The 21,184-nt window shown below is 42.1% G+C and overlaps 1 pseudogene; it reads left to right on the top strand.

The window, feature by feature from the left end:
- The first annotated feature begins 18,483 nt into the window (after positions 1-18,483).
- Positions 18,484-21,184, top strand: part of LOC149167493 (phosphatidylinositol/phosphatidylcholine transfer protein SFH6-like) — a 62,560-nt pseudogene continuing 59,859 nt past the window's right edge.

Raw genomic sequence — 21,184 nt, 5'->3', positions numbered from 1 at the left:
AACAGTTAAAAGACTCCACAAACAAACTCCATTTCAGCTGGTATATGGCAGAGAGGCGGTGGTGCCAACAGAGTTTTTACTACCCAGCATGTTTATTTCAGAAGCAACAAGAATGACAAATAGCAGTGCCTTGTGGGACAGACTGAGCCAGCTGTTAGAGCTCGACGAAACGCGGTTCCTGGCGGAGTTCCATCAATCTGTCGAGCAACAAAGACAGAAGGCTTGGCACGATAGGCACATCAAGAAGAAATCGTTCGGCGTTGGCGACCAAGTGCTCCTCTATGACAGTAAGTTCCTCAAGTTCCCAGGAAAACTACAGATGCACTGGTTAGGCCCGTTCATAATTTCACATATAAAGGAATCAGGTGCGGTGAGACTCGCGCAACTGGATGGAGTCCTACTGCCAAGATGGGTGAATGGCGCAAGCCATAAAAAATTAAAATAATAATAATAATAATAAATTTTATTTTAGTATTCATAATAAGGTTGTGGTCAGTAGACAGATACCACAACCCATTTGTGGTTGGGGGGGAATAGTGCCAGTAGAGTCAACAGGCCTAGTTGGCAGGAACAATAGCCATGTGTGTCAAGTATCGTCAGCAGAGTCCGCGTAGGTTCAAACTTTTTCCAAAATTGATGGTTGCACACGCACCCATCCCATTCGTCGTACCAGTAGTTATTTCCTAATTAAGTAATCAATAAGGCAAGTATCATGATAGTGTTGAAAAATCTTTCCCATTAAGCATAGAATTAGTTAATAAATAAGCCCATCACAGCAGAATAAAGATTCCATGTAGCCCACTTTATGCTTGTCAAGCCCACGTTATAGTTGGCACATACCAGTCAGCCAACGGCAGCAAAAAGATAGCTAGAATACATGGAAAGGCCACCGGAATAATTAGTTGATTAAAGCCTCATGGGGGATGTCGTGTCAGAACCGGCTACATAACTCTCAAAAGAATGCAGGGAATGGTATAATTTAAAACACTAGAAGGATTTTAGAAGAGCTCGAAAGAACAGGAGCATGATAGGAGAAACAAAAGCCCACCAGTGAAAATTGTCTACAAAAGAAGGGGAACAATGGCCAAGAGAATCACATCAGTTCCACAAATTGCTTTAGATGCAAGAATCGAAGTTATGGACGAATTGTATGGGAAATACGACCGGTCGAACCTCATCAACAATGACTTCACAGACGGGTTCCAATTCCTAGCCATGAAGAGGGAGGTATATGCAGAAGAATTTCAATGGGAGGATGGCACCAGGGCCTCTAGAATCAAGGGAGATTTCAAAGGGCTACAAAAGTCCACACTGTTCAGCTTAAGAAATATGCCTATGTTCGGCACCCAGTTGGCCGCCATGCAGTGTACCAAGCTGTTGGCAAGCAGGATGCATGGAGGTTCCCTATGGCTAGACAGAGAATACCCAATCCATGCCGAGGATATCTACCGATTGACCAGGCTGGTAAACATGGGGAATGCAGTCAGAACAACATTCCAAGGTGGGGCCAAGCGGGGCAAGAAACCCACAGAAGACAACATCTACACCCACTATGGAATATAGTGGGGGCGAAAGGTGCAAAGCTAAATAGAATTAACAAGGATAACATTCATTTTGCCTGCTACCTGAATGCAAGAAAGACGATGAGGCACTTCACAAGAAGCGAGTGCATCCTGGACATAGTCTCAATAACAGAACATTGCTTTCAGGGTGAGTTGCTCAACTAGGCAGCCTTTGTACTCATCGAACTCTTTGGGGCGTACGAAGATGTCTACCGGTGGAGCACTAGATTTGTGTTTGGATATTTGGTAATGACACTGGCAATGTGGAAGTGGAGGCCACCCCAGAGAGGCATATGGAAACCATTGCTAAAGATCAGCCAATTGCACTCAGATATGAACCATGGAGGACATCGGGGGTTCCCAATGTCGAGGAAGTGGCCTTCAGGAGCTGGTACGCCCAGATGGTGGATGCCATTCAGTCTGCAGAGAGAATACCCAAGACTCTCCTGGATGAGTTCTTGGGTGACCTCTGGTTCGAGGCTTCACACGTACATTCTTATATCATACCACGGTGTGTCAACCCCACTACATTTAAGCTAAGGCCACAAAGATTTGGTCTGATAGAGGAGGCTTTACGCAGAGAATTCGAGTCATGGTCGGGAGTGGCCTGCGAAATAACAGAGGGAAATCCCAGGTACCTATTCAGAGCTATCGCGCGACAAAGCCAAGAATGTGAGGGGGCAGAAAGCAGCAGTAGAAGGGTGGCAACGGAAGTAATCCAACTAGTTTTTCTCCAAATGGAGGAGAAAATGTTTGAGGTAAGGAGGAAAATCGCAAGCTTTGAGCCACGTGAGGGTGAATATCCTGAATGTTTTCAAGGTTCAACTATGTTGTTCCCAATTATAACACCACCCCTCTCAACGACTCCTCCCACGGGTTTAGCCCAGGCCCCCTCCACTACCCAAGTGCCCAAACCACAAAAGAAGTGGGTTATCTGCACCCCCCAAGCCAAAAGGCCAGCTAACAAAAAGTTGAAAGTTATCACCCCAGCCCCCAGTCGTCGATCTCATTATTGAGGTCGAGCATCAAATTCCAACAACTGCCATAGTCGAGGAAATCCCCAATAATGCAACCACTACAATACATCAGTCACGAGAGTCATCCCCAAAAATACTTCTACCTCTACAACGGTGTCCGAGCTCTTCCCCTTCGGCCACAAGAGAATATCTGCGGAAGCAGAAGTTCAGTCAACTGGGCGGAAGGAAGTTGCCACCTCGACTTTAGAAATGCCACCTACTGAGAGTACAACACTAATGCTAGGACTGGACCCACTAACTAGAAGACACCTGGATTCCAGTTGGCAGGGAGAAAGGACTAGCCCGTACCTACCCGCACCCCTATAAAAATCACAGTCCCCCCGAACCCTAGTATCACCCCAGCCACACCACAGTTCACCCCACCATCACAACAACCATCCCAGCAAGAGCATTCACCCGCCTCACATTCTGATAAATCCATTGCAAGCGGCCTACCCCTACAACAACAGTTTCCAGAACCAGACACCATGAGGGCTGATACATTGTATCACTGGTCATCAGCCCAGTTATTTTCTTTCATTCAGCAAGCCACCCACAAGGCTGAGGGCCTGCATGAGAAATTGGTTAAGGAGCATGAGAAGCAGACGATGCAATTGCTCAAAGTGACAGAAGAAGGAGATCGCCTGCAATAGGCAAATATAGGGTTGCAATCACAAGTGCAATAACTTACACATCGATTCCAAGCCATGTGGCCAATAGTAGTCGAAGCCAACACCAAAGCACTGGCAGACATGTCTGCCTGCTCCTTGATCAACTGCTGCAATCACATATAGACGGTGTGTGTACGCCTAGCAACCACAAATGCAGAGATGAAGAAGAAGCTAGAGACTGTAAGGTCTGTGCTCCTAGACCCTGTGGAAATATATGCATGTTCATTTGAAAGCAAGATGCGAGAGCTAGAGACGAAGAAACAAGCACTAGCTGACGCCCTGACCGATGGATATGCCATAATGGGAAAAGTCCACGACTAGTCGGGCATTCTTGCTCTAAAAAACCACCAATTCTATCTGTTGTGAGAGCAGATTCAGTCTCTATTTGCCAACACAAGGGCATGCACTGATCCTATTCAGCTCCAGCAACTAAATGAACAAATCGACATCCTCCAAGCCCACGTTGACGCAATTGAGGAGGAGTCGGCCAGGACGAAGAGGTTAATCCGAGATTTTTGGCCCCTGGTGTGGATGCAGGTCCTACAATTGAAAGAGGCATGTGACTCAAGCAGCCAGAAACTGGACGACGTGCAGGTCCAACAGGCGACAACCCTGACATCACAATCAGCCAAGACATTTACACAAAGTTCAAATGCGATCCTCGCAAATTAGAACTTGGCTATCTAATGATACAGTGAGTTTAGGCAGCAGACGATAACAACAATCCCCGAGTTGGAGCCTTCGTTTGGAACGGAGGAGTTACAAGGTTAGGAAAGGGGCACATAAACAAATGCCACACCACAGGCTATGTTGGAAACGAAAGGAATGCCTATTCCGCAAGAAGGTATTACAGCAACAGAGGTGTCGGCACAATAGACAGAGGAAATAGCGTTGATAGCAACACATCCGCCACCCGTAGAACCCATGGAGATAGCACTAGAGCCACCAGAGGTCGACATGACTTGACTCGGGGACGATTCAAGAAATTGTGGTTGGGGCCTATTGGATCCTTCATTAATTTTGAGTTTTAACCAGTTTTGACCAACCATAGGGTGGTAAAGGACAAATGGCAGAAATGGTTGGGTGGCACAACGAGCAGTTGCGGGAAGGTGATGGCAAGATGGCAGTGAAAGGCAAAGGCAACCGAGTAAACGGGAAAGCGCAGAGGCATCCAAGGAAGCAAGCAGCCAAGCGAGAACTGGCAGTCCAGGCAGTTGAGAAGGATATAAAGAGAGGAAGAATGAAAAGGAGGGGTTGGACTATGAGTTGTTGATGGTGTTTCTACTATTTTTGTTGAGTTTCATTGATCATCGGGGTTGTTGCTGAGACACTAAAGGATTGGGCCGCTGAGGAGGTACGCAGATACCAGAGCAGGAGCAGGAAGGGTTAGGAACTAAGGAACTGAGTTGTAGAGCGGATCTAACCCATGCTAATGAGTCGGGTATTCTCTATGTTGTTGATGGCCAAGAGTCAAGTTCTAATGTATTATGTTTTGATACTTTAATGTAATTCAAAGTTGATGACTATTAAGACCCATAAGTGCACTGCACATCTTATATTATGGCTTATCAAAATTTTAATTAGTCCCCTTATTACATGAGGTTGGTGCTTAATAGATTGACACTAGTATATTGCCAAGTTCTGTGGCATATATGATTAGTCTCTGTGTATGAGTTGAAGATATTATTATTTTGGTTCCATGTTTTATGACCGCATATGTGTATGATCATCTGTGTATAGATTAAGCCCCTCGATCCTATGTTGGGCCCTTCTACCCTTTTGGTCGCGGCACACTTTGGGTGAGACTCTTTTCCCTTCGAGGTGAGGTGAAAATGCCAGCACTGTCCTAAACTACAATGCACCATTGTTGGCCTTCTGTGCCTGAACCCGAGGTATTTTCCCTGATGACTCGCTCGAGCCAACAAGAAGATAGGCTGAAAGCATGGGAGATGGATCCGCAATGGAAAAAATTAGTTGAGGCGATCAAGGACATTGCTTCTATAAGGTTTTCCAAGTTGAAGAGCCCTATGGCTTTCATTGATGAGGCAGTTTTGAAAGCCACTAAACATAATTATAGTCATGTCAAGGAAAACCATGTTCTCACCACCTTGTCTCCAACAAACTCTAATCGGTCACAATCACGACTAAAATGCATGGTTTAAGAATATTTACGGCAAAAAAAAGATTGGATGGTCATTTTGAAGACCCTAACGCTTATTCATTGATTGATGAGAGATACTAATTCCTATGTTTTTGTTGAGGATGAAGAATAGGATATGTCACACTCCTCTCATGCAACATTACTCGCCATCACATCGCTATAATTCCAATATTTCTCCAACCCCCTTACCATCAATTTCTCTCTCTAGGTCTATAAATACCTGACCAAAGACTATTGTAGCATGATTTTCAACTGTAACATTCAATCTAAAAGTATCCATCAGAGAACAAAGTATTTGGATTTTTATTACATTATCATAATCTTGCCATCTCTGCAACAACGCTTGGGATGCCTCTTAAATTTCACCCCTCAGTGAAGTTGTGTGGTGATGAACCCACTAATTCAATACGCCCCTGATTTGTTGGTGAAGGAAAGTTGAAATATCTATGGGATTATTAACCATTTTATATACAACCTAGTAGATTCCTTCATGGCTAGCATGCCTAAATACAAATTCATAAGGCTCATTAATACTTGTAAGTGATTTTATCAACAATGGAATAGGATTTTGGAGTTTTATAATAATTGTAACATTGAAATACCCCCTGTAGTGAAACCTTCGGAGTCAGTCTTGTCTAAAATGGATAATTACGTTATAAATTGTTCTTTCCCAAATAAATTGCAATACCCACTCGAGCTCCCTCAGGGAATACTTAAAGCTGAAAAATCCAAGGTATGTTTTGCAGATCATGGTCCTAAGTGTGAAACTTCTTATAGAGATCGTGTGCGTGGTTGCAATGGTTATGAATTCATTTGCTACAATCCTCGCTTCAAGCGAGGTGATAGGGTCATGTTCTACTTTCACGATGTCATGTGGGAAAAATCATGCCTTGTCTTTGACACTAACCTCCATATAAATGACCAAATTATTAGCACCTACCCACCAGGTTGGAAGCATGACCACGCCTGGCTACAAACTCTCATAATCCTTTTCTTCTCACACAGATTAACTATCGGTGCCACCACCAGTGTCCTGACCTAGGACAACACCATGAACAACCTAAATTTCTCCTTTGATGGTTGGGTCTTTCCGATCCTAGAGACCCATGACGTCGTCTAGGATTACCCTATTGAATTCAATAAAGTTGAAGTTATTATTTGTGGGAGTGGACTAGATAAAGGTTTCACAGTATCCCATAATTACAATGATGACCTAAGCAGCTAGATTTCTACCACGAAGACTGACAAGCAAACTATCTATAGGTCCATTTGCTAATCCATACATTGTTAATCTCACAGTTAGCCCACAAGAATTACAGGGTATCTCTATCCTCATACTCTCATTAATCAAGGTTATGGTTCACCCACAAACCCAAGGTCATGCGTCAACCACACAAAACAATTTCCCTCGAAGTCCATTTGTTAGGCCATTCGCCATCGGTACCACAGTTGGTCCACAAGCATTATAGGGTATCTCTATCCTCAGACCTTAGTTCATCATGGTTATGTGTCACTTCAGCAATGGTTTCCAGAACATCTTGTGGGACCTATTTGGATTTTAATAATGTGTACAGAAGTCTTACAATTTGATGCATCTCCAAACTCTCCTTCGACAACCATAATTCCAATCTTGTGGCAAGTATTGCTTTAAGGATTTCATTGGGAAATCTAATAATAATTATTTAGGCATCATACTTCTTGATACATTATATATTCTCAAGCCATACAAGGCATTTTGGGGATTTGTATTATGCTTTCTAGCTATGCATTTAGTAGCTAGGGGTTCCCATGGTGATAGGGCTATGTTTGCTGACTATTTTAAAGTGTGCTTTTGGCTACAACAAAATATCCCTCATGATGCCAAGGTAATGTCATGGCAGGACTATCAAATCACAACAATGGGAATAAAAAATGTGAAACTTGAGCACTAGGAGGAAGCCTTTACAACATATAATTAGATGGTGAGAATTTACAAAGATAAGCTGCTAGATTTCTACCAAGCATACCGACAAGTGAACTATCTAGAGGTCCATTTGCTAAGCCATACATTGTTAGTATCATAGTTAGCCCACAAAAATTACAAGGTATCTCTATCCTCAAACTATAATTAATTAGGGTTATGATTCACCCACAAACCCAAGGTTGTGGGTCTACCACACAAAACCATTTCCCTCGAAGTCCATTTGCTAGGCCATTCATTATCAGTATCACAGTTGATCCACAAGCATTATAGGGAATCTCTATCCTTGAACCTTAGTTCATCATGGTTATGGGACACCCACAAACCCACATTTGTGGTTCAACCACACAAAACTTGCAATCAAATTCCATTTGCTAGGCCACACATTTCCCTTTGTCACAGTTGGCCCACGAGCACTACAAGGCATATCTATCCTCGGATCTTCATTCATCATGGTTATGGGTCATCCACAAACCCATGGTTATGGGTCAACCACACAAAATATTTTCCTTCAGCAGTACTTGGTTTTGGCTCATCTACAAACCCCAATTATGGGTCAACCACACAAAACCCTTCTCCTCATTGACTAATATTCAACAAACGCTTCTTGGGAGGGAACTTGACACAATGGGGACCATTTCTTACTAAGGGGGGAGGAGTGATCTAAATGGAAAGTGGCATCCACCCATGGTATTAACCCATGCTATTCAACACAATAAGGCTATAAATAATAGGCCTCACATTGTAAAAGGAAAGATTTGTCAACCACGATGTAGTTATAGAGGGTTTCTCCATTTAATAAAAAATTGTCTTCCTTTCATATCTTGTGAGGTATTCACTGTGGGTATTTTTTGTTCAATGTTTTTGTGATTAGTTTATTGGCAAACGTATATGTTTATTTCCTCCTCTCTCAACATTCATGGTTCCTAGAACTTAAACCTGAAGATCTAGATCAATCTCCTGAGTGTTTGATCAAATCCATTGGTGAAAATTCCCATATCCAAGCATCCCCTCGGACTTTGGACATGGCTCAGGGGTGGTCAGATGCAAGAGAGATTACATTGTAGTTGGCCTATGGTTGGGTGGAGAGTGGAAGTCCCTTCTTCAATTGCTAGTTAATCTAACTCAATCATATATGTATAATGGTTTATGCATATTTTATTATGAGTTGTGATAGTGCTTATTATGTTATTAGTTGATGCGTAGTTCCATATGTCCCATGGAAGATTGTTGCATTCATTGCATGTTCATAGTGAATGAGTTTCCATATATGTCTTTATGATCAGGTGTTTTCATCTTTTTGACATGTTTATGAATTTAATGGTTCATTTCCATAATTAAGACTGTGGACCATCTCGCATGATGAGAAGATAACTTATGTGTTATATATTAATTGAGGATTTAGCTTGTGATGATAGTCACTTGGTTCAGAAGCATTGTAATGATGGTTTTGTGCACATTTGTATACCGTTATGATACCTTGAAATTCATTGATCAAAGCTTGGTCTGAAGCTTTCTAAAAAATTATGGCTTTTGGAGCCACTTCCTTCTTTTACCTAGATTGTAAGGTAAATTAAACTTTGTTGGCACCTGTGATGTTTTTTGGACGTGTCCTAGTACCTTTGAAGGTCCTTTCTCAAGGCTTAGTTGATACCTCAAAAAATTGGTGCTCTGGGAAAACGTCCTTATCTTAAGAAAACCTTGTAAATTTCCTTTAATTTCCTTTATTTCCTTGCCTTAATGTTTTTGCAGGAAACTTCATGATCTAGATATCCAGACTGGCAATCTAGAGTTCCCTTGTCTGCATCCCAAATATGTCGTGGAACCGAATAAATCATCCATAAGTATATCACATCTAGGGTTGGATTACCATCTTTATTTCCCTTTGTATTTGAGTTTGTTTTTGAATTTATCGAAATATCATCGTATCCAAAATATAGGTATCTAGGGTGTGGTGATGGTGCATACACCTGTCATGAGTCAAATTGGTGGTCAATCGGATTTCATCCTATGGGTCCTACACTATATATGATGTGCAAGAAATGGATCTGGATTACCTTCATAAGCGCAAGGTTAGATGTGGCTAAAATCTAGATTGCTTTGGAGGGAAGTTGGATCTGAGGAATCTGGTATCCGGAGATGACATGAGAGTGCACGCTCTTGTGATGGTTGGATAACTGTTAGAGCCGGATTACCTTGAAGTGTAGTTGAATATCATGGGATCCAAGGGTTTGGGAATGTTAAGTGTGGAGCTCTCAATAATATTGTATTGCCCCTGATTTGGATATAATGAGAATTTTCCAAAAAACACCTTGGGAGTGGATGAGAGGGGGTCCTTGAGTGAAAAATCTTGCCACCACCCATCACTCATCGCTCACTCCTCGTCACTTTATACTTGTTCAATGTGAAATGGAGGGGGTGTGTCAATAAGGGCTAGACTGACCCAACTAAATTTTTGTTGCAGAATCCTGATGCCGCCCATTACCCTATCTTGAAACTTATACCTTGAGGGTAGTATTATATGTGAGCAGAATGATGTGGACACCATTTCTCACCACCTACCACCTTGTCTTGAGACTTATATGTTAAGGGCATTATCACTTTAGAGCAGCATGATGTGGGTCTATGGACCCCATTGGAATTTGACCTCGATGGAAAATGTATATAACGGGGAAAACCTCGCAAACACATAGTGGGAGGACCATGTGGGCCTCATGCCTAACATGAAATTGCAATGCCAAGTGGATGCCACGTGGAAGTACCATAATAACATGGATTTGTGTCAATTTGATGTGGGAGTTCAATAAGAGAAACATGTGGTTACCATGTGGCAATCCAATGTTGATGTGGCCTTATCTAATTGGTCAAACTTCAGGAAGGCATAACTTTCAATTCGAGAGTTGGATTAAGATAAAATTTATAATTATTGAAAAGCTCTCATGAGTTGAATGAGATGGTGCTATTTGTTTTGAGATTTAAAGAAGTTTTTAAAAGAGGATTTTTGTAGCCCCATCTTCATAACATACCTTGGAGGTCAAGTTAATTCATAAAGCAACACCTCCCACAACCTAGAGAAAAACAAGGGGGTGGGAGGGAGTGTTAGATTATCAACTTCCTCAACAAGCACTTAGTGGTTTATTAGCTCTTTTTAGCAAGCACTAGAGTGGCTCAACTTACGTTTAGAGTGGTTTACCAACCTTCCAACAAGCACCCAAGTGGTTTATCATCTCATTCAACAAACACTAAGTGGTTTATCATCTTATCCAATTAGTGGCTTATTAGCTTACTTAACAAGCACTAAGTGACTTAATTCTCCATTGAGCCTCCCACTAGCAAATCAGACATAGACACATGATCCAAGCCTCCACGCAATCACATGAAATACAATCCGCAACCATAGAGAACTAGCTTAAGGATGTCTTTCTTCCACAACTACTCAAACATTTTCCTCTTTAGAACTTTCTTCCAGTTGCATATTGTTTTGTTCTCCTCTGTTCTTTTTTTTTCCTCATCCTCCTCTTGTGCTCTTGTTTTTCTCTCTTTTATTCTCTTTTCCTTGATTTCATGTTGAATTCCCTTACCATCTAGACAATCGTCCTCTCTCCATCATGTACAATGAGGAAGGGAAAAAATGGGCACCATCATCCACTCAAACTTCCATACCAAAACTTTATTGCCTATCTTTGTAGGCTCTTAAATCTGTCAGGATGATAGCTAATAGAAGTAAATTTGGTGGGTGTGGCTTGATTTTAACACATCACAAGCAACCTTTTTTCCCATGAACTCTTAATCCATGTCCTCTCCTTTAGCTCAATCATCAATTGAATTTTCAATTAAATTTACATAACAATTTCATATTGTGACATTTACATAGGGTGCAACAAAAAGGGTTGTTAAAGACAGAGTTTCACTTACCACTCATTAAGTGGATTTATGTGCGTTAATATCTACATTTCTCAAAAAAGACGATTCTTGGTGATAGGATCTGTATTGCCTAATCAGTATACTTTCCATCGAGGTATCACATCATTAGTGATCTTGCTAGCAACATGGAGGACTTCAACACATTAAGTTATCATTTCCTCAATAACACCATGCCCTGACATAGTTTTAGTCATTATGGAATCGTGTTAGAGTATCGTATTAGATTAATTTATGGTAGAGGTACAATGCAAGGTCAAATTAGAAAGGATAACTCAACTGCACATTTGATCCGTAAACTGTCGTGGATATTCTACTGGTCGGTTCGTCACAACAAATATGATAATATTATATTAAAAAAATCTGAGATTCTACACTATTACAACTTTATTTAATTTCTAGATCTATAAAATTTAATGTAATTAGTGCATGCATGTAAAATTAAATCAAACTAACGTTAATTTTAATGAAGATTCAGCTGGAGCTCTGGAAAATGGTGGACGAGGGTTTCTGACAAACCCTTCCATGGCATAGCTACAGAGGTAGCAGACTCTCATAATCAAGCAGTATCACGGCCAGCGCGGGTCTAGCTGACTTGACAGAAACAATCAATGAACCTTCAGATGGGGGAGGCCATAGGGCCTCCCCCTACAGGCTGCAACATTGGAAAATGGCCTCATGGGGACGAAAATGAACAGCCCCCAACTGGGAGCGCAGAACAGCCACCGGTCCAACCTGTGCAGCAGCAGGAAGAGAATGAAACGGTAGATCTGAACAATGGAAAAGAGAACACCTCTGTGGTACCTGAAGAACCAAAGAAGGCAACATCTTCCACTTGCAAGCCCATTGCAGCGGAACACCCCAAGATTGATCTACCCAGCCATAGAATCAATGCACAAATCCAATATATGAAAGACCATGCGCTTATCGGTAAATTCATAGGCTACTGGCCAACTAAGAAGGCCCTGCAAGGATGGATAGCCTCAAAATGGAAGCCCAAGGGGCATGTTACCCTACAGCTAGGCCCCAAAGGATTTTTCACGACCATCTTCAACTGTATTGAAGACAGAAATCGCATCCTAGATGGAGGACCCTATTTCTTCAATGTCGTGGGTCTATATCTACGAGATTGGATAGAAAGATTCACTCCAGACAAGGAAGACTTCAGCTAGGCACCAGTCTGGATTCGTATGTACTCCTTACCTCTGGAATACTGGGATGAAGAATCACTCAAAGCTATAGGCAACGGGCTAGGAGAGTTTATAAAGATTGCAGAGGAAACAAAGCTCCACCGGTACACATCATATGCTCGCATCTGCGTTTACATGCGACTAGGAAAAGCACTTACGGATTCGGTAAGTCTCCTTCATGATGACTTTGAATGGATTCAATCCATAGATTATGAACATGTGCCCTTTAGATGCAGGAAATGCCACGCCCATGGACATTTATTCCGTGACTGTCCACTAAATGCCTCTCCTAAACCTACAGACCATGTGGAAAAATCTGACTCTGAAGGGTTCACTAAAGTTTCCAATAGAAAGAAGCATAACAAAAAACCCCCTAACGGACCAAAAAACGCAATGCCATCCTCTGCTGCTCCATCCACCAGCAACAGTTTTGACCTTCTATCAAACCCAGATATGCCAGAATCAGACCATTCCAAATTAATTAAGACAACTTTTGTGCCATCCACCAAACCATTCATTGTACCTACTCCCAATGATGTTAGTCAACCATCCTCGGAGACTAACTCAGATCAGCAACCAACAGCTTCTCAACCTATCCCCCTTCAAGATGACAACAAAGCCCTATGGTCCGCAAAAGGAATGGACATTGACAACATTTTGACAGACCCTCTCAAAACAAACCACCAAATGGCTGAAAGTAGTCAACACAGTCACATGGAAGAAGAACCTGAGAGCTTTGATCTAGGAGACCTAGACATCTTCAGTCTAGAACAAGCTTGCAAAAAGAAAGAGTTCGACAAAATACCGGACAGGCAGCTCGAAAATCTGGAAGTGGTACTCTCAAGGGTTCACCAGCACAGAACCCAAGGCATACAACAAGGAAGCAGTTGGGATGGGAAACACATCACCAAATATGGAAAGAAAATGGGAAGAAAGACATACTTACAACACACCATTTTCATTAGGGAAATGCTAGTGGAGTCCAGCAGGTGCTCCAAGCTGACTAAATATTATAGATCCTTACCAACTGGTCAACCATGAAGCTCATCTCATGGAATGTACGAGGACTCAATAGTCCCAGGAAATACAGGATGATAAAAAACATGATACAGCATGAAAAACCACATATTCTCTTCATGCAGGAAACAAAATGTAACACTAGTACATTAGATTCTATTTTATCCAGAGCCTGGCTAGGATGCCAAACTGTCACGGTAGATGCAACTGGAGCTTCGGGAGGGCTTGCTATAGCCTGGAATACACAAAACATCTCCCTCACAGACTTTCATGCCTCTCATCATCTCATCTAGGCCACTTTTCACGTCATAGGAACCAATATACATGGTCATTTGACAAATGTATACTTCCCTCAAGATTCTATGCAAAAGAATGTGCTGCTAAAATCGTTGGAAACTCTCAACTCCACAAGAAACCATCCACTCTGGATCACAGGAGGTGACTTCAATATGATCACTCGGCTGGAGGAAAAAAAAGGAGGCAGAAGGAAGTTGGATAGTGAAAAATAATACATACAAAATAACTGGCTAATTGATTTACCATTTGATAATGGTCTTTTTACGTGGAACAATAAAAGGTCAGGCTCTCAACAAATCACCTCTAAGCTGGACAGATTCCTCATCTCAGATAACTCAGTACATTTGGGAGGTGACATCACTGCCTCAATACTACCCATCACAGGCTCAGATCACTGGCCCATTTCCCTTCAATGGATGAGACCTGGACACTCAAACAGGAAACCATTCAGATTTGAAACTTTTTGGCTCACCCACCCTGATTTCAAAAATACAGTCAAATCTGCTTGGGATAACTTTACTCCCTCTAAAGTTTCAGCTATGTATAAATTCCAACAAAGGTTAAAGCAAATCAAGCACTGGAATCATACCATCTTTGGCAATATATTTCAAGGTCAAAAAATGCTCTAGCAAAGTATGGCAGAGCTACAGTAGAAGATCATTACAGACGGTAGAACCAAAGCATTAGTAAGTCAAGAACAAGCTCTTCTCAAGCAACTAGAAGAAACAAGGAAACAAGAGGAAATACTCTGGAAACAAAAATCAAGAATCAAATGGCTAAAAGAAGGGGAAAGAAACACCAAATTATTTCACCACACAACCATCCAAAGAAGAATGAATAATACCATTGCGCATCTTCAAAATCCACAGGGAAAACGAAAGGAGAAACATGAAGACATTGAGAGAGAGCTCACTAATCACTTCAAAATGGTACATCAAGAGCCACCTACAAGTAGACAGCCTGTTATAAACAAAATACTCCAGCATATTCCAAGAATTATAACAGAAGATCACAATCAACTCTTGTTGTGACCGGTAACTATGATGGAAGTAGAATCAGCTTCAACTCAACTGAAAGATGGGAAGGCTCCGGGACCTGATGGCTTCACCTCTAACTTCTACCATCACTTTTTGGATCTAATCAAAGAGGAAGTATGGAAGGTGGTAGAAGAATCAAGATCTATGCATTGGCTACTTCCTTCTCTCAATGCAACATTCATAGCTCTCATTCCCAAAGAAGATCAGCCGAGTACTCCGGAGAAGTTCAGGCCCATCGCTCTGTGCAATGTCATATACAAAATCATTTCGAAAGTCATTTCCAACCGCCTCAAACCGCTACTCCCTCTCCTCATTTTGCCAGAACAATCAGGCTATGTTGAAGGTCGTCAAATCTTGGATGGCATCATCTTGACTCATGAAATTATTCATTCCTTAAAGAGCAACAAACAAGCAGGTATGCTTCTTAAAATCGATCTTTCTAAAGCTTTCGACAAATTAAGCTGGACTTATATAAAACAATTTCTTACTGCCTTCGGCTTTAGCCCGACCTGGATCAGATGGATTATGAATCTCATATCATCCCCCTTCTTCTCTATCTTAGTTAATGGATTCCCCTCCAAACCCTACTTCCCATCCCGAGGAATTCGTCAAGGTGACCCTTTATGCCCCTTCCTTTTTATTCTTATGGCAGAAGGTTTGGGTCGCCTTATAAAGCATGTTGTTCACTCCCACACCTCAGAGGCATCTCTGCCCATGGAACCTCTGCCATCACTCATCAACAATTTGTGGATGACAATATGTTGTTCGGACATCCCTCTGTTCGCGAAGCCCATGCTTTCAAAGCTCTGCTAGACACCTTCTCCATGGCCTCAGGAACCACCATTAATACTGCTAAATCTCAAATCTTTTTTTTCCATACTCCTCCTGCCACCCAAAGAATAATTGCCAGAATCATAGGCTTCTTGCAAGCTAAACTTCCATCTAAATACTTGGGTGCTCCACTGATAGATTCGACCTTAAAGCATGCCTCCTAGAACCAACTCATTGAGAAAATTGAAAGTCACTTATCGTCTTGGACCTACAGAACTCTCAACATGGCAAGCAGGCTTATTTTGATAAAGGCGGTTTTACAATCTATGCCTCTCTATCTCTTCTCAGTTCTTGCAGCGCCAAAATGGGCACTCAAAAAGATCAAATATTTGCAATGCAACTTTTTATGGGGCTCCATAGGGAAAAACCATAAATGGGCACTAGTAAAGTGGGCAACAGTATGCACACCCAAAAAGCAAGGGGGTCTAGGACTGCGAGACCCTCAACACAGTAATACTTTGATGGGAGCACGAATATGGTGGCATTGGGTATCAAGCCCACATAAGCCATGGGCCCAACTATGGACTGCAAAATATGTGAATAATCGTCTGCAGGAAGAACTGATCAGAATCACCACTACAGACACAGGATCTCTAATCTGGAATGCAGTAAAACAGCATAAAGAGTTAATACAACAGCATAGCTTCTGGGAGATACGTGATGGCCGAACTGCGCGTTTGGGTGGATTCTTGGCAACAGCGGCCAAAAATTTTAGAAGTCCTTCCTCCTCCAAATCTTGATGGCAATAACATCAACCAAACTGACCATGTCTCACAGCACTGGACTCAAGATTTCAATCAAGGCTTCAGGCAATGGAAACCAACTGAACAGATAATACATCATGAAACTGAAGACTACTATAAAGATTTACACAAGGAACTCACCAGCAAGAAAATCAGATGTACAAATGAAAAAGATGTTTTGAGATGGGGTTACACTCCAAGGGGAATTTATACAACAAAAGAAGCATATAAGTTGATGCTCCAAACACAGGAACCAGCAGATCCCGCTTGGACTCGTCTCTGGACTACTGGAATATGGCCCAAAGTCTCTACCTTCACTTGGCTGCTTTATCATCAAAGAATTCTCACTTGGGACAATCTAATTAAAAGAGGATTCCAGGGACCCTCATATTGTCCTAACTGCAAGAAACAAGGAGAAACTATTCAGCATCTCATGGATTCTTGCCACATGGCCAACCAATTATGGGAAAAACTCACCTTCAGGTGTCAGTGACCTTGCAGAATTTCGGGGGATATCAAAAGCACCATTCACAACTGGGCCCCTGCTCCCTATAATAGCAAGCTTTTAAACGCTCTATGGAAAATCCTCCCGGGCTTCCTTTTCTGGACAATTTGGAAGGAAAGAAACAAAAGAATTTTCAAAAATCAAAGCACTCCATTGGAGATCATTTGGAACAATTTATGTCAGAACATTCAAGAAACCCTGGCACTCCGATAGTGGAATGCAGAGGACTTCCCCACTCAGGCACAGGAACAGAGTATATGGGACAACTGGCAATTAAGAATCCAACAGGTTCAAAATGATCACAACAAAGCAACCATTATCAACAAGCAGCCCTCACATTGGAATCCCCCTCCAACAAATGTGATCAAACTAAACTTTGATGGGGCCTCAAAAGGCAACCCAGGCAAAGCAGGACATGGCGGAATATTCAGAGATCAAAAAGGCCAACCTCTACTAGTATACTTTGGTTCAATTGGATGGGACATGAATAATTCAACAGAACTAGAAGGATTATGGCAAGGTATGAATCTAGCGCATCAACATAACTTTCATCCTATAATAATAGAAGGGGACTCCCAAATCCTTATACACATGGTTACCCAAATACAAATGGGAACCCCGGCTTCGAGAGTCGCTACCAGTTGGAGACTAGCAGCTCAGCTCGAACTAATAGAGCAATGGATGAAAAATAGAAGAGCCACGACCTTCATTCACGTCAAGAGAGAGAACAACAAGGTGGCCGAACATAGAAGTTGAACATGATCAGGTACTCTAATCAAGAACCGTCATCAGTCAGCCTGCAACTTCCCGCCTTGGCTCCGCGCAAGGATGACCTCTGGGGATACTAGCTCCATCGCTCCTGTCTCTTATCCCTTGCCTCTGCAATGATTATGCCCTCAGGCAACCGCAGCACCTAGCTCTCGCACTGCTATGGGGAGGCACTGCAGCGTCCTTTGTTGCACTGATCTAGGCCCAGGAATCCACTTTACTCAAAGCCTAGTCTGCAATTTCATCTTCCACTCGACCTCTGCAGCTAATCCCTCCTCTGAGCCAGCCGCTGAACCTGTTGAGCCTTCTCATCACTCTGAGCCTTATCCTTGCAAAAATTCTCATACTCATAGTGTCAACATGCCGAGAACATGCCATAGAATGCGTAGTCGCAGTGGTGGAAGCAGAGGAAGAATGACTCGGTCCCCTCCTCCTCCGACCTATGAAACCACCTCCTCTTCGGCTCATCTAACTATGGGTCACTACCCAAACACTCGTAGTGGTATAGGCTGCTCATGACCTCTTCTCCTCCATCTAATGCCCCCTACTTTGCCACCCAGCGGAATTCCCTCCACTCCACAGCCACCCCTCCTCTCATCCCAATTCCTCTACCGCTGCTCCCTCAACAAGCCCATCATTACCGCCACCATCTCCATTACCTTTCATGAGGAGGAGCAAGCTACAGAGGGTGGATGCCATTCCAGAACGACGCCAGCTAGAGTCGCGGGGAGCTCACATTCCATCACCTCCCACGAGGAGGAGCAAGCCACAGATGGTGGTTGCCACACCAGAGCAGAGCCAGCCATGGTCAAGAAGAGCACTCACTGTGCAGAGATGAAGCAAACTGGGAAGGAGATGGACCAGGACCAGCATGACGAAGAATACATGGATCCTTACCATTGTTTTATCGTGGAGGAACAACCGACGAAGCAAGCAGACGACACGAAGGCTTCGAAGAAGGCAGATGACGATATGGAGGATTACAGGTGCTTCGTTGTTGAGGAACACCCGTCGTCTCCGCAATGCACCTGATTGGCCACACAACCTGCCACGTGTCTACTATTCTTAGGTTATGGGAATTATGCTTTTTGGTTTCTTTTACGGGGCTTTCAAGAAAACTTGCTGTTATTTGGTTATTTGGTAGACTTTTTGTTTTTCTCTAAAAAACTGATTAAAAACTATGCGTAATTGTTGGTTTCCCTTGTGTGGGTAGCACGATAATACTGGTAATCTTATTTTTGATTCAGACTGGTTTCCCATCATTGGCAATCCAGACTCTGTTTTGCTATTTTTGCCCCACACTCAGGCATGGACATGCACAGGCTAAAGCCTTAGTGTACTATATTTTTTAGTAATAGAATTTAGCTTAATTTAGAAAAATTAAATCAAGCAGAAAAGTAGAGAACGATAAAATAAGCTCACACACACATAATACACAATATATGCTCTTTGGGAAACCGTTCCAGGAGAAAACCTAGCTGGAAGGTGAGGTCGCTTCGCTCTCTTTCTCTATCTAGAAATATGGTTGCAGATACAAAGAAGTTTGTCTGTGGCACGTGGGCTACTACAGTGCACAAATCCTCTCTGTGTGATCTACCTCCTATCTCTCCTAGCTTTCTTTTCTCATCTATGGAACAAAATTTTCTCGAAATAATGGAATGCCTCTTCCTCCTAGTGGCACAGTTATAACATAGCCTGATAGCCTACTAGTGGTTAGGTTTGACTACATCAACTCTTAAGTAGAGTTACAAAATAGACTCTTCTAGAGTCTTTTACATCACAAACACCTGGCTAGCCCCTTTTCCATGAATAATGGGAGCTGACATGGCATCCTCCCGAACTATAGGTGTGAAAACAAGAAGGTCAACTTCTGAGTGGCATAAATTTTGCATACAGACTCTGATTGACACGATTCTTGCACCGTTGGAAAACTTTATGTGTATAAAATAGCATGAAAAGGATTGCATTTAAGCGACAACGTTTTACCCCCAAATTATCCAAATGGAAAATGGAATCTACCCATGGTATTCATCCACCCATGGAATTTACCCATGGTATTGTAAGTGGCATCCACCCATGGTATTCATTCACCCATGGTATTTTCCCATGGTAATGTAAGCCAAATCAACCCATGGTGTTCATTCACTCATTATATTTACCCACCCATGGAATTTACCTGTGGTATTGTAACAAAAAAAGGATATAAGTAACAAGTTACATTTTGTAAAAGGACAAATTGTTTATCACAATGTAGTCTTTACAATTATTATTTTTTTTAATAAAAAAAATTCTTTGTGGTTTTGTTATTGTGTGTTCTCCTCCCAAGATCCGGATCAGTGGTATCAAATCCAGGTTACGACTCCATGGGAATGAGAGTTTGACGTATATTTCAGTTTCATTTTTTTTGCGTATATCTTCACCAAACTTCATGCATGTGCTATGACCTCCACAAAGCACTTTCTTGGGAAAAACGGGAAGACATTTATTTTTACATTTTTTTGCAAGAAGTTTTTTTTGGGCGACGAGCTTGCATATCAGATATGAAACTTTTGGTGCAAAATTTATAAAAACAATAATGGATTTGGATTCCTTGCAAAAAATAACCCAAATTCAAAAAACAAATCGGCCAAATCGGAGTCTGAATGTGGGAGATATAGCTGATTTAAAATCAACTATTTTTTTCAGAACTTTTGTGACGGCAGGACAGTTGCAGCACGAATATGAGTTTCCAAAGTGGCCAGGTAGGGATTTCAAACACATGGGAAGATTCAGAATGGACATTCTATTTCCAAACATAGGTTATAATAAGGATTTCGAGTTATATTGAATGAGTTATGCCCATTTTAAATCTGGAGCAACATTCGGAGTGGGTTCCCTTCGGAGATGTGCCCTCCCACCCCACTTTAGTAGGCACCTGCTTCACATTCATTAGTTTTAGCATAGCAGCATCCGGCTTGGGTTCTTTGGAGATGTGCCCTCCCACTCCAAGATATGTAGGCACCTGCTACTTCATCAATAGTTAGCATCACGGTTATGGGTCAACTGCACAAAATCCTTGTCATCGAAGTCCATTTGCTAGGCCGCACACTGTTAGTATCACAGTTGGTCACAAGAATTATAGAGTATCTCTATCCCCATATCTTCTTTTTTCATGTTTATGGGTAATCCACAAACCCACAATTCATCAAATTCCATTTGCTAGGTCGCACATTGTTAGTATCAAAATTGGTCACAAGCATTACAGGGTACCTCTGTCCTCGGATCTTCATTTGTCATGGTTATGGGTCATCCACAAATCCACACTTTATCGAAGTCCATTTTCTAGGCCGCCCACTGTCAGTATCACAGTTGGTCACAAGAATTACAGTGTATCTCTATCATTGAATCTTCTTTCATCACGGTTATGGGTTAACCACACAAAACCCTTCTCGTCAGTGGCTCTTCATATTCAACAAAGGCTTCTCAGGAGGGATTTCATGCAATGGGGACCATTGCTTATTAAGGA

Source organism: Pinus tabuliformis, chromosome 5_1 (assembly GCF_031772625.1).
Source record: "Pinus tabuliformis cultivar Carrire ecotype Pingquan chromosome 5_1, CPIR1, whole genome shotgun sequence".
Taxonomy (NCBI): domain Eukaryota; kingdom Viridiplantae; phylum Streptophyta; class Pinopsida; order Pinales; family Pinaceae; genus Pinus; species Pinus tabuliformis.
This window is presented reverse-complemented; position numbering and strand designations above follow the sequence as displayed.